At 45.8% G+C, this 15,006-nt stretch overlaps 1 protein-coding gene across 3 annotated transcripts in view; it reads right to left on the bottom strand.

Moving 5' to 3' along the window:
- HMGXB3 (HMG-box containing 3) overlaps window positions 1-8,008 on the bottom strand; it is a 77,408-nt gene extending 69,400 nt beyond the window's left edge. For 2 of the 3 annotated variants that reach the window (XM_075602062.1, XM_075602065.1), the window contains exon 1: window positions 7,910-8,008. The gene's annotated coding sequence lies outside the window, so the exon portion shown is untranslated. The remainder of the gene's footprint in view (window positions 1-7,909) is intronic. The other variant, XM_075602063.1, reaches the window with a different exon arrangement.
- Window positions 8,009-15,006: the final 6,998 nt, after the last annotated feature.

Raw genomic sequence — 15,006 nt, 5'->3', positions numbered from 1 at the left:
GTACAAATAACAGACAAGAAATACACTTACTAGGGTGTGGGAATGACGAAGTAATCAGGAACTCGATTAGCAATTCATCAGCAATCAGGCATCAATCAGTTGGTATCAATGAAGACAATGGATATAGGCTGACACTAGTTTATATATCATTTCAGCCCTATATCTATCATTGAGTGCAGGCTATTGGAGAACAATTACCTGCACCCAATCTCTAACGTGGGAACATTAATAACCCATGCCCCCCAGCTAGTTGGCACATGCGTATTCTGGGCCCTGGGGTTCTCATTTCTGTAACCCCACACCAAAGTCAGGGCGCTGACAAGTCTAACAGATGGTGGACCTGGTCAGGAAACCCTTTGTTTATAGGTGTGAGTTATAACACTTACAGGCCACTCAAGCCCTGTATTTCTCCACCCTAATGTATACAGCTAGGGTGGCTGAGCCTTTGATCAGGGGGTCTGTTGCAGACAATAGGACGCCCCCCTGACCATTTACATTCCACCTATGGCAGGAATCTTCACGGGCTTTTATCCCCGCTTTGAGATTCAGTACAGTTTTTAATATAAAGACATATTAAAATAATCGGTTCTGTTGGGCCCAGCGGGTTGAAACAGGCCAGTCCTTCATGCCGGAAGTGACTCTCCATCGTGGCCAAGTTTCAGCCCGCTGCGACCTTCCAGACCGGAGATACACAAATGCAGGTTAAAACTTTTATTTCTGTAACACAGGATTCTCCGCTTTAAAATAAATCTCTGCTTTTTACTAATTTCCCATTAAAATCAACGGGCTCCGCTGCCATAGGCTTTTAATGGAGCAACTCCGCCGTTGAAGTCAATGGGTTCCGCCGCCATAGACTTTCAATGGGGAACCCCCGCCATTGACGTCTATGCGAAAAATCACTGATCTTTACAGTTGCCCATACTCAGTCGGGTTGGTCGGAGAGGGCTGGAAATGGTTATGCAGTCATGCCGGAACAGTGACTACAGGTGACCCAGATCCCAGCCCTCTGGTCCTACCAGAACCGGAGATATGGGCTTACACTTTTCATGGTTTCGGATTTAGCCGTTTTCTCGTGCTGTGCTTTGCTACGCCATTGAAGTCAATGGCGCGACGCTCTTAGCTCGCGCGACCCTTCACGGGGGTCCTGGATTCTCGGACCGGAGGTGGTCGAGTGTGGGAAGGCCTAGGAGCTAGGGGCAAAAAGAATTTCATTTCTAGGTGCCCTAGAACCTAAGGTTCCCACGCCAATTGTCGTTGAACTTGACCCAATAGTGATGAAAGCTCTTTTTCAGACATTGTTTCCGCGGTTTTGCGGTTTGGATGGCTGCCAACCTGTTCCTGGAGATCGGCATCGAGGAATCCCAATTGAAGTCAATGGGCCCATTGACTTACAATGGGAAACCGCCGCTCCTCCTCTCGGACGCCACCTGCTGGTCTTCGAGGGAAACAGGTCCAAAACCGCTGGATTCGCCATTGAAATGAATGGAGCTGTAATGGCGACCTATGGGACCCTGCAAAATGGAGCCTGAAAAGGCGGGAACATGGAACAAAGGGCTATAATCACTTCCTAACTATTAACCCTTCTCCTCCCGGATGGATCTCGGTGTGTGTGTGGTGCAGACACTGACATGATAACAATACATGATAACAGGGGGAATACACATTGGAATGGTGTAGCAAGGTAAAAACCACATTCCTGGACCGCAGTCCAGTTAACCCATTGCCTCCCTGGTGAGGTCAGGGGGTGGACATATGGGGTGCAACCCCTTTAATACCGGGCCAATCCCCCCTCTCCCTCTACAATGACGTTATTGCCAAGCCTTTCATTTGATTAAGACTTGTGTTAACAAATCAGTTGCCACTCAAATGCAGTCTCTCTCTACTAATTTTCTGATACCATGTTACTTGTAATTTACCTAGATCGCTTTTGACCAATATACAAGTTTGTAATGTACTGTACCCGTCCATGCTGTGATCAGTTGAATCTGATTAAATAAAATGCATTATATTTTGCAGTAATTTTGTTGTGCGTGATGACTATGTTTTGACTTGATAAGATAATTTGAAAATGGTGGATTTCTATTTTGATTAATGCACCCATTTTCTTTTATTTTTTAGTGTCACTTTTTTGTCCTTATTTTTTAATGTGCATTAAATTATAATCTTGTATCATATCCAGTCACGGATGAAAGCATTAAACACGAGGAAAAGGAAATCCCCACCCAAAGACTGTACACTCTAATGCAGGGGTGCGCAAACTTTTTATTGCTGCTTCCCTCCCCCCCCCCGTCCCCCCACCTGCTCCTCTCCGTTCTGAGGCCCCCACCCCCCTTTACCTCACACGGCATTGACATCACGTGACCCGCAGGGTCATTTGACGAGTGTGACGTCACATGACCCCGCAGCATTGCCATGGACACGAGTGACGCCGGCAGAGCCCAGGTAAGTTTTAGAGTTGCACTGGCCCCAAGCGATCCCCCGGCATTCACTTTAAATGCCTCGGGTAAGAGTGCGGTGTCTCTGTAACCGCCCGCGCCCCCCTGACAAATCTAGCGCCCCCTGCTCTAATGGGAAGATGATGGCAGAGATAAACTATAAACGCAATACGCATAGAATATAGGTGCATTACCCCAGTTCCTCGATTCTAAGATACCATTGACCATAGACTGGATTCTCTCCTTAAATCCCAGCAGAATCCAAACCTCTGGCATCCTTCCTGACATTTTCAGTGACCATGCAATAGTGTACTTTGTAAGGAAAATTAAACCGCCCCAATCAAGCCTTAACGTTCTCCTCACTAGAACATTTAGAAACTTTAACTCACAACAGTTTCTGGCTGACCTTACCAACTGCCCTTGGCACAGAAACAATTTCATTCCCGACCCCAAGCTCGACTATTTCCAATCCGACTTCTTAAAACTATGTGATACTCATGTTCCACTAAGCAGAATAAGGTTACGGAGGGTCCACCTTCCATGTGTTACTACTAACCTTATAGCCCCTAGGTGGGCAACCTATTTTTCAATGTAGCCACATGTGTGGCGAATGAGAACTGAAAATAGCCACACCATGTAAAAATTGAGACATTATGCTGCTCAATCGAACATTTAACACAACACAGACTGTTTGAACAAGTTTATTCAAAACATGTACACTTTGACTACACAGTTACAACTGCCTCAGACGCAAATGATGAAAATTCTTCAAATTGAAAATGTAAGACAATTTAATGCGAAATTTGGCAATCCTTTTTTCTGACAAGTTGCAGAAACATTGGCTGAATATGTGTACTCAATGCACATCTTATCTCCGCCTCCAAATTGACATCCACAATTCGAGATCTGTATTTTGACTTCATGAATCCCATCGTAGAGAACGTCGATTCACACACCCACGTTGATCCAAAAATGGACAATAATTTTGAAATGCCCGTTTTCAAAGTTGGGAGATCGTTGTCAGTCAGAATAGATTTCCACATATCTGTGACTGAGCATTCAGGTACATGTTCAAGTGTTCCAGACTGAAGAGAAAGCAAATAATATTCAAGCCCACGCTTGTCCAAAGACAGAAGGGTGGAAATTTCTTTGCTTGAATATGTAATATCAAAGTGGAATGGATCACGCAAGAATTTAAATGCCAATTTGAAGTCACTGAAATCAGAAAAACGTAATTCAAACTTCTGGGACAGGTTTTTTATCCAGTTTACAGAGTTGCCGCTTCACGTCGGATAGACCACACTCATTTTTTTCTAGAAATCTAGTCAGGTTTGCAAAATGGGTCACATCGTCCTTCTGAGTTTGTACCAGAATGAGGTTCAGTTTTGACTTGAATTCTTCAATATGCTCTGCCAGCTCACATATTAATTTACCCTTTCCCTGCAGCTTTACGTTTAATTCATTTAAGTGAGCCATGATATCGCACAGAAAATGTAAATCACACTGCCATGAAGGGTTCTCAATGTCAGAAAAATTTTCTGACGTTTGACAAGAAAATCTTTAATTTGAGGAAGCAAATAGGTAAACCGTTCCAGAACTTTTCCTCTGCTCAACATCTCACATTTGCATAGTCAGTAAGATCCTCAAAATCACAGTCACCGCATTCGTTCAAGGCCTCAACAAACTGTCGATGGATTAGTGAACTTCCACTTCAGATGTAATTCACGATGTTCACAACCCTGTCCATCAAAGTGTTCAACGTGTCGGTTCCGAGCACACAAATTCTCCTGCTGCAGAATGCAATGGAAGGAGGGCAACATGTTTTTCACTCCATTCTCACTCAAATGCTGCTTCAAACGAGAAACAAATCCCGATTTTCTTCCAATCATTGCTGGTGCACCGTCCGTTGTAATAGAAGCTAGTGTTATCAGATCTAGGACACAATTTTTTTTTTTTTTAAACTCCAATTAGCCACACTTTCATGGCCAATTAGCCACTTGTGGCTATTGGCTACAGGGCTGCCCACCTTGGTTATAGCCCTTTACCAGTTCAGGGATGCCTTGTGGAAAAGCTACAAAGTAACTGGCAATACAAAGGATCTCAATCACTACAAATGCCTGCAGAACATGTGCACAAGGCAAACAAGGCATGCAAAAGCACAATATTACTCTGAATCTCCTCCAGAATACATCAAACCCAGCTAACTTCTGGAAGGTTATCAACAATATATTCCAGCCTTCTAACCATCAACAACCAAGTAATATCACTAAGGGGGATATTACTCTGACAAACCGACACTGACATTACAAATGCATTCAATGATTACTTTGTGGGGTGTGCTACTAACTTATTAGCGAAACGCAACCCAAACCACAAACATGAATCTCATCCTGGGAGTACCCATATAGCCCCACCCCAACCAACACTGCCCACAATTTTCAATTTGGCCCAGTATACAAAGAGGAGATTACACAAGCGCTCCTCAAATTAAAACTAAGCAGCCAATGTGGACCTGAGTTACTACAGTCTCAGTTCCTAAGACTCTATCCTGTCTGCAGGCCATATCCCCAAGACCTGGAAAACTGCAGGAATTGTCCCAGGGGGATGGGAGAGGCGTCCGGCACTTCTACCGTCGCACCGCCTAGCTGATAGTCGCGCCCAAGAGAGGGGCAATGGGAGAGGCAGCCCAGCCGCACAGCTGACAGTCACGCTGGGGGGGCAATGGGAGACGCAGCCAGCACTTCAAATAGCCGCCAATGAAACCAGCTTTTGGTAAGCGCCCCTAGAAGTTTTTTTTTTTTTTTTTAACAGCGATTCTAAGACGCATCCCAATTTCACATGTGTAAAAGAGAAAAAGTGCGTATTAGAATCGAGTAAATATGGTAGTTGACAGGGAGGTATATGTCCCTGCTACTGAATTGCCTATTTTAAGTACTGATAAAAGGAAACTTATGAGCATGTTCACACATCTGAGGCAGGTCCATAAACCTGCTTTAGCCCATGATCATCCAGCATACCGTAAATTTTACTGCAGCAAAGGATTCTGGGTAATGACATGCAAATGAGCACTTATAGTGTGTCGCTTTTTTGCTTCTTATCCACTTTAACATGGACAGCAAACCTACTCACAGGCAGCTATTTTGGCCTTTTGGATTACAACAGTGTTAGGATAATTACTGGCCTTGCAATGTGAAGTTGGTCGCAGCTACAACTAGGTGTACACACACAAAAAAAAAAGATCAACACTCACTATAACTTGTGTACCCCGTCCCTGTTTTTTTTTTTCTCTCTCCACAGGATGGGGATCGGGAGACGGATTGGGGGTCTCCTGGGGCTGAGCCACGTTAATTTCAGCTGTGGGTCCCCCCAGTTAAAGTTACTGGGGTAACTTTCTTGTTTCGTCTGGAGATTTAAATGACCGGTTGCGGTTTCCTATAAACACATGAGTTTTAGCAGCCATTTTGTTTTCCCTGTCAGGACCTTGAAACCTTGGTAACATCACAGATAAGTACCTTGGGAATCAGGGGGTTCCCCAAACTGAAAATAATGTGGAACAGCTCGGGGGGGGGGGGGTGTACTGGACACCCTGGTGGCCAGCCTACAAAAACATTAACTGGAGCAGCTAGGATTGCACTACTGAAAGGTAATCATAAACCCTCACCAGTGGCAGAACTACCATATGTGCAGTCGTTTCAGCAGCACTAAGGCCCATAGTCTTTAGGGGCCCATCTTCCACGCACTGGAAGAAACTGCTAAAATATGTGCCGGAACAGCGTTACAGCATTTCTAAAGCCCCCCCCTCCCCGGCTCCTACCTGTGGTGTGGGGCCTTACCATGTGGCAGCAGGAGTCCACCCAGTTGGCCATAACATGGAAGTAAAACTGGTACATTTATAAAATGTACCCCAAAGCCATCTAGAGAAGCCCATTGATAAGACAACTCTAGAATGAATTACATTTCATGCAGACAAGCTAAAAACGTTGTTTTTTGCTCTGCCTCTAAGCATATTTTTGAAGCCCAATACATAAAGGTTCATTAATCAAAGTCTTCTAGCTGAAAAACTGATAATAAAAAAAACACATGTATCTAGGGAAGTTATCTCAGTCTTTTAAATTGGCCTACTTTGTTCTTTGATGAATCAGGTGGGGCGGTTTCTGTACATTCTGACATTTATCTCACAATGTTGTTCTATGCATTGACACTAACAGAGCAGGGGGGGTGAAAATGCTTCTGATTAACCAACCTGAAGCCTAAAGGCCTTGATACTTCAGACTATTCATGAAACAATGCTGAGAAACAGTGAACCCAGCATAAACCATACCAATGAAAAAATATATATAGGATTTCTGTCTCATTGTTAACCTTTTCAGTGCCCGAGATCTGGCAGCTCCAGAGTGCCACTGGACCACTGGCAATTGTGGTCATGTGATTGCTTCAGTAGCAACCACATGACCACCACTGGTTAGCCCAAGAATACCTTAGAAAACTTGTAGTTTTTCCATGACATACCTGGTAAGCCAATAAGGGCTCTGGTATGCAAGGGTACATGAAGTACAAGGAAAAATGTAATAAACATCAGTGGAGCATGTATTTATCTACATATTAAAGGTTTACCAGTACAGTAATAAAACAATTATATTGTTTTCTTACATAGCACTGGCAATGTAATCAGTGTTGTACAGTACATATAATTTTGCAGGCACAACAGGCAGGATTAACTTGAACGGCTGTTAACACTGGATTGCGGTGCGATACGCAGAATTGAAGCTTAGTAAATCTCCCATGTAACTCCTTATTAACGCAAAGATCTTACACTAATGTTGGTGTCCGACTGACTTGCACAAGGTCACGATTAATTAACCATCAAGCTGGCACTAATTAACCATTACAATGCCAGCAACTGTCATCAGGCAGTGAATGGGGTTAACCCATCAGAGGCAACCACAAAACTATTACCGGTTAAGCATGTAATACATGTTATATACGGTTATGTCATTTTTCATAAGGTGGTAACACATTAACCATGCTATTAATAATGACAGTATCTGTCTCTTCAGAGAGTTCGTCTCTGTGTGTTATGATCTCTGTACGGTCATCTTCTCCCTGCTCTCCCCCTTCTATTTCTATCTACCTCCCGCCTTCAATGTATCCCCCCCCTATCTGTGATCTCTGCTCTGCTCTCCCCACCCCCTTGCTCTCACCCCTCCCCCTCTCCCTCTATCTGTGATCTGATCTCTGCACTGTCTCCTCTTCCCCCTGCTCTCTCTCTCTCTGGCACCCCTCCCCCTCTGCCTATTCATGTGTCTGCATACTGACTCGGGCACTCCCCAACGTCCAATGAGCTGCCTCCTTATTACCGTCGTACCGGGCGCTACCTCTCCCTGCCTCTCACGCTCCCGGTTCCCCCCAGTGACAGCACCACCAGCTCCCCGGTACCTCCCCGGACCCCGGTACACAGTCCCCCTGGCGCTTACCTACAGCTCAGACGGAAGCGCCGATGTTAAAGCCTCCCCAGCTCCTCCATGCCCTCTCCAAGATGGCGACGTCGTTGCTAGGGCGGAGCAACCAATGGGAGCGGAGATTGAAAGCTGGAAGGCCAATCCGCGTCAGCCTTTTAGCCACGTGTGTCCTGAGGCAGGGGATGAAGAGACAGCTTAGAAATAGTCATTGATGGTGTTGTCAGGGTGTGTCTTGGTCTATAAAGTGGGTGCATGGTCTGTTTGGCTCCTGCAGCATGCAGACATGTTAAGTGTGTCCTGATTTAAGAAGCGCAGTGCAATCACACAATCACACACTCACACACTGAGAATGAATGGGGTCAAGAGCAAACAAAAGTCTGTGACAATCACACGTTTTAAGAACTTAACATGGCAGTAGGACATAGCCACAAAGAATTTACCATCTTTGGACAAAGATGGTACTTAAGTGGATTCCAAAAGAGATTAAAAGACCAATACGACCCAAAGTAAAATGGAAGGATTAAATCAGAATTTTTTTTGGAGCAACATGGAGAAGAGTGGCTTGCAACCGCAGTACAGTAGGGCCCCACTTTGCGGCGCTCCACTTCTCGGCGTTCCGCGCACACAGCGTTTCCCAATGTATACCTATGTTTTTTACGTTCGGCGCTTGTTCCGTTTTTCCGGTCGATTTTCGGCACCAAGAAGGGGGCCCGCCACGTCTGCGCATGCGTATGAGAGCGGGGCCCGTCTGTACGTGGAAGATCATTGGGGAAACCTTCATCCAGCAGTGGATCAACAAGGGCTTCAGATGTTGATAAATATATTTATAGAAATCAGGGCACATCAAAGTTAAAGAGTGTTCCCAGAGAGCAAATATTATGCCCAGATATCAGTGCACAAACACATTTATTACTACAATATTTTACCAGGGAAAAAATATTTATTTTCATGTATGTCGTGGGACAGAGTAGGTGCAAATCTCTGTGTATTTACATACCAATTGTACAAATAAATAACAAGTCCAGGTCACTCAATGCTAAACTACAGTATGTACTGAGAAAATCGAGAAATACTTAGCTTGAGAGTCATGGTGCTCGCAGAGAAGCCAGGACCACCACCCAGCTCCAAAAATAAGAATAACAGAGAACAGATCTGCAGCACTCACTGAAGTGGTAGGTAAAGATAATAAAGGTTTATTGCATCAATACAAAAAGGAACACACAAAATAGAGCGACGTTTCGAACCTGTTGCTTTATCATTTTATTTATTTATAAAATATTTTACCAGGAAGTAATACATTAGTAGTACAAGCTTTAGTAGCAGTGTTTAGTACACTGCTGGTATTAATAGCGATTTAAAGACTAATTTTGGCGCCAAAACAACCCCCTTGCTTGCTAGCTACGGTGGCCTCCAATGTTCAAAAGGCTGCAGAGTTGCGCACGCGCATAGAGAAAGAGTGGTACCGTTGTCATGGGAACCAACTAATGCTTATTCCTCCGTTTTTTTAACAACCCGGCGGTTCAATACGATGTTCTCAGTCCCACTCAACACCGACTGACTGCCGTCCTCTCCTCTGCACTTCCAGCCACGTGATCTCCTATTGCCTAGTCGCGCTGTGTATACTGTATCCGCCTCCGCAGTTGCGCCAACGGCGTCCCAGGCAACCAACGTGGTTGCTTACGGTGATATCACAAACATGAATTTCTCTATTAAGAGTATTTCCACGCAAAGCTAGTAGACTACGGAATAAAGTCACCATTGTAGCTGCAGGCTGCCTGGAGTCCTGGCTAAGGCCAAAAAAAATAAATGAAAAAGACACAAAATATAGCACATGGAACAAGGGGAAAAAACAGAGCAAAAGCACATCTTCCAGGTCAGGAACCATGACAATGGCAGAGGCAATGCTCCATGATAAAACAATGTAAAAACTCTGGAAGAGATAAAGAAGAAGGGGCAGGATGATATCCAGCAAAAGGGTAATACAAATTAATCACACAGGTGTATAACAGGAAACATAGATATTCATCAAGGGGGTCATCCAATTTTAGATGAGTATCCTTGTGAAAATAGAGAGTGTCCATATGAAAAAAAGTTTGTGCACTATTCCCGCAGCATCGCACAAGAAGAAACAACATGGACACAGTAATTATCCAAAATCTCTCTAGTTATGTGATAGGCACCCAGAGTACAGAACCCAATGTCTCGACTAGGGTGGTAAACTGTATCTTAGCAGCCTGTCCTCCATCGTCAGCCACTTCCAACAAGGTAAACATTGGCAGCTTATTGTAAGGAATCCACACCTCAGTTTACTGTTTACCTTGCCTTACAGACATGTGCAGTCCTGGAACACTTCTGATATTTACTGCAGCCTGGATTCACTCATTGAGGCAATGCTGTCACACGCCCCTTCTGCTATTGGTTCACTGACCTTTAAGTACTGCCTTCCCACAATGCTCCCTGCCGAGCATAGTCCTTCCTGGATGTCACCGAGTGTTCAGGCACGAGCCCCTGGCTTGTTATCTCGTTACTACTCTGTTTGTCCTAGTTCTTGTTCCTGTGCTGAAGCATTGATTCCCAGCGTACTTCAGCTTCCTGGTTTCCTGAGGCCTGCTGCTATTTTCACGCAGAGGTCTGTTCCTGTGCTGAAGCATTGATCCCCAGCGTACTTCAGCTTCCTGGTTTCCTGAGGCCTGCTGCTATTTTCACGCAGAGGTCTTTTCCTGTGCTGTAGCGGAGGATTCTCCAGCCCGCTCAGGACTCTGGCGCTGTAGCACTGATTTACCAGTGCAGCCAGGCGGTGTGCCCACTCTGGTCTGCCTGCCCTTTCCTGAGACCAGTACCATGGGCCATGGTCGCCGCACGCGCAGAGTCCACTCCCGCACTCCTAAGCTGAAGCGGGGAACTCCTGACTACCTGTTGCCGAACTCCTGCTTGAACAACGTTTACCCTGATGTCTCCAGTCCTGACCCTGGCTTGTCCAGCGACGATGCTGCCTTCTCCAGTCCCAACCCTGCTACGTATGACTACGAACTGCGCAATCCGGATCAGCCTGCGCGGTCTAAGGTCGGTGCTTTTACAACCCCACCTCAGCCTCGCGGTCCGACCCAGGTTTGTGGCGAGCACAAGCGTGACACTTATAAAGGTAAAATAAAGAATGTAAGATATACTTCCTCTCCCCCCCCCCCCATCCTATCAGGGGTAGACTAAAAGGTCCATGGGGAACTAAGCGGGGAAAGGGAATATTAAAACGGCAAATGGTCAGCGGACAGGTCAAAAACTCTTAAGTCAACAACCACAGGTGTGAACCGCCATCCACTTCTCACCCCGAGAATAGGTAACAACCCAAAACTGGAAAAATCTCATCGTCCAGGGATAAATCTGTAAAATTAATTATATCACATTAGTACAGTCATATTCTCGATTAAGGCCCCCTGGATGTAGTGTACCCAACTCGCAAATCCAGAAGGCCTCCCTTTTCTTCAAAATCCAGACTCTGTTGCCACCCCTGCGTGGTTTAGGGTCCACTTCAATAATTTGATACAGTAGCTGACTGACGTTGTGCCCAGCCTGTAGGAAGTGCGTGGACACAGGTTGGTCCCACACTTTGCATCTAATTGTGGACTTAAGTTGACATACAGCCCATATCCAAGTGGCCCATTATAAGTGGCTTGACTACTGAACAACTGAAGTTTTAAAGGAAGGAACTCTTACCCTAATGGATCTTATCCTTCTTCTCTCCTCAGGTAAAAAAAACATCTCTAAATCCTCATTGAAGCCTTTGCTGTGTGTATTATATAGTATATGCAAGTGATCCAATGCTAGGTAAAAACCATATTTGAATGCTGTTTTCTGTCTACCCCTAATCAAATTAAGTGTTGCCACCTAGGCAGGGAACACCCTGTGTAGAAAACCATTTGTTTGAATGTGCCTCAGATGTGCTAATTAAGCAGACAGAACCACACTGTCAGGTGACTTTTTAGGCCTATATAAACCCAGTCAGAACAGCTAGTCTGCCTGCAGCCCATTATAAGTGGCTTGACTACTGAACAACTGAAGTTTAAAAGGAAGTTCAAAAGAAGTGAGGAAGAAGTGGACACCCCATCTGGCCCTGATTCCTGCATTTGAACTATGCTGGAAAGGAGGATATCATCAATACCAGACTGCATCATTACTGCTGTGATGCTGCCTTTACCATTTATATTTGCTGTGACTTAACTTCTTCTCAAATTATGCACTTCTTTTTACCAGCCTCAGTATGTCTCTAACTCTATTCATATATCTCCATCTCTCCTTCCTTCACCACTTCTCTTTTCACATGAACTCCTTTCTTACCTGCGTCATCTGACACCACACAGCTATATCCCCTGCACTAAAAAACACCCCTACAAATCATCCTCACACATCCTCTTTCTATCCATGCTTCTCCTCCTTGCTTCTGGGGATATCTCTCCCAATCCTGGTCCCTGTCTTATTCCTACATGCGCTCGTCCTCGTCTGCCAACTGCAACCTCTACTCCTTCTGGTGTCAACCCCTCCAACCTCATACCCATCCCCTGCCACCCTCCCTCCTCTCTCCCTTTCTCCTGTGCCCTTTGGAATGCTCGCTCCCTCTCTAACAAGTTCCTCTCTGTGCATGACTTCTTTCTCTCTCACTCTCTGCTCCTATTTGCTATAACTGAGACCTGGCTCACTCAGTCTGACTCTGCTCTGGAAGCTGCCCTCTCCTATGGTGGCCTTTCCTTCTCCCACACTCCGCACACTGATGGCAGGGGTGGAGGCGTGGGGCTCCTGCTCTCCTCTCTCTGTCGTTACCGAACCCTTCCTATTCCTCCCTCTCTTGCTTTTCCCTCCTTTGAGGCTCACACTGTCCAGATTTTCTCTCCTCTCCCTGTTCATGTGGCGGTCATCTATCGCTCACCTACCTCTACTCATTCCACTTCTGCCTTTCTCTCTCACTTTGAATCCTGGCTCTCTTTCTTCCTCTCCTCAGACTCCCCTGTTCTTCTCCTTGGGGACTTCAATTGCCACATTGATGACCCCTCTCTCCCTTGGGCTTCCCGCTTTCTTTCTCTAACCTCTTCTTTTGGCCTTCAACAGTGGACTGCAGCCAGCACCCACAAGGATGGCCACTACTTAGACCTGGTTTTCACTAAGAACTTCTCTCTCTCCGATTTCTCCATTTCCCCTTTTCCTCTCTCTGACCATCATCTCATCTCATTCTCTCTATCTCGCTTCCCCCCTTCTCCACCTCCATCTACACCCCGGTTCTGCAGAAACCTGCGCTCTATTCACTTACCTGACTTTGAGTCCACTTTACGCTCCTCCCTCTCCTCTCTCAGCTCTGCTACAGACCCCGACAACCTGGTCAGGAACTACAACTCTGTCTTGTCCTCCTCTCTTGATCTACATGCCCCACTTTCTCTCTGCCGCACTCGCCCTTCTAACCCTAGACCCTGGCTAAATTCCCACACACGCATGCTGCGTTCCTCCACTCGTTCCTCTGAACGCCTCTGGAGGAAGTCTGACACTCTCTCAGACTTCCTTCACTACAAATTTATGCTATCCTGTTTCAACTCTGCCCTCTCGCAAGCTTAACAAGCCTACTTTTCTACACCAATCAACATGCACAAGTCTAACCCACGCCGACTGTTCTCTGTCTTTGATACTCTACTCAAACCACCCTCAGCTGCCTCTCCTTCCTCCATCTCTCAGGACTTTGCTGACTATTTTAAGGAAAAGGTGGAATCCATACGTCAGAACATCCCCTCTGTTTCTTCTTCCCATCCTACACCTCTTCCTAACTCTCCTCCTGCCTTCCTTGACTCTTTTTCCACTGTCTCAGAGGAGGATGTGTCGCTATTGATCGCCTCTTCTCCCTCTACCACTTGCCCTCTTCACCCCATTCCCTCGCATCTCCTAAAACCTCTTGCTCCTACTATAATCCCTACGCTCACACACATTTTTAACTCCTCCCTCTGCTCTGGAACCTTTCCATCCTCCTTCAAACATGCAACAGTCATACCATTACTCAAAAACAGCAAGCTTGACCCTACCTGTCTTTCTAACTATCGACCTGTCTCCCTCCTGCCTTTTGCCTCTAAACTCCTTGAACGTCTTGTATTCTCTCGCTTGCTCCATTTTCTCAACACTTATTCTCTCCTAGACCCTCTACAATCTGGCTTCCGCACTGCTCACTCCACGGAAACAGCCCTCACTAAAATAACTGACGACCTCCATGCTGCCAAAGACAGAGGTCACTATACTCTGCTCATATTACTCGACATCTCTGCAGCATTTGATACTGTGGATCACCCTCTTCTCCTTCACATTCTCCATACTCTTGGTATTCGGAACAAAGCTCTATCCTGGATCTCATCCTACCTCTCCCATCGTACTTTCAGTGTCTCTTCTGCTAACATCTCCTCCTCCTCTAGTGATCTCTCTGTGGGGGTACCCTAGGGCTCTGTCCTGGGACCTCTTCTCTTTTCTCTGTACACACTCTCTCTAGGTGACCTAATAACATCTTTTGGGTTTAAATATCACCTCTATGCTGACGACACACAAATATACTTTTCAACACCCGACCTTACACCTGCTATACAGACCAAAGTTTCTGAATGTCTCTCTGCTATATCATCCTGGATGGCCCTCCGACGCCTTAAACTCAACATGGCTAAAACAGAGCTCCTCATACTTCCTCCCAAACCTGGCCCTACTACCTCCTTCCACATTACTGTTGGAACTACGATCATTCACCCTGTAGCCCAAGCACGCTGCCTAGGGGTCACACTCGACTCCTCTCTCACATTCGCCCCTCACATTCAAAACATTTCTAAAACTTGTCGCTTTTTCCTCCGCAATATAACAAAGATACGCCCTTTCCTCTGTTGCTCGACTGCTAAAACTCTGACTCAGGCCCTCATTCTCTCCCGTCTTGATTACTGTAACCTCCTGCTGTCCGGCCTTCCTGCCTCTCACCTGTCTCCCCTACAATCTATCCTAAATGCTGCTGCCAGAATCACTCTACTCTTTCCTAGATCTGTCTCAGCATCTCCCCTCCTGAAATCCCTCTCCTGGCTTCCAATCAAATCCCGCATCTCACACTCCATTCT

Source organism: Ascaphus truei, chromosome 5 (genome assembly GCF_040206685.1).
Source record: "Ascaphus truei isolate aAscTru1 chromosome 5, aAscTru1.hap1, whole genome shotgun sequence".
NCBI lineage: Eukaryota > Metazoa > Chordata > Amphibia > Anura > Ascaphidae > Ascaphus > Ascaphus truei.
The sequence above is the reverse complement of the archived record's forward strand: the minus strand, read 5'-3'. Positions and strand labels throughout refer to the sequence as shown.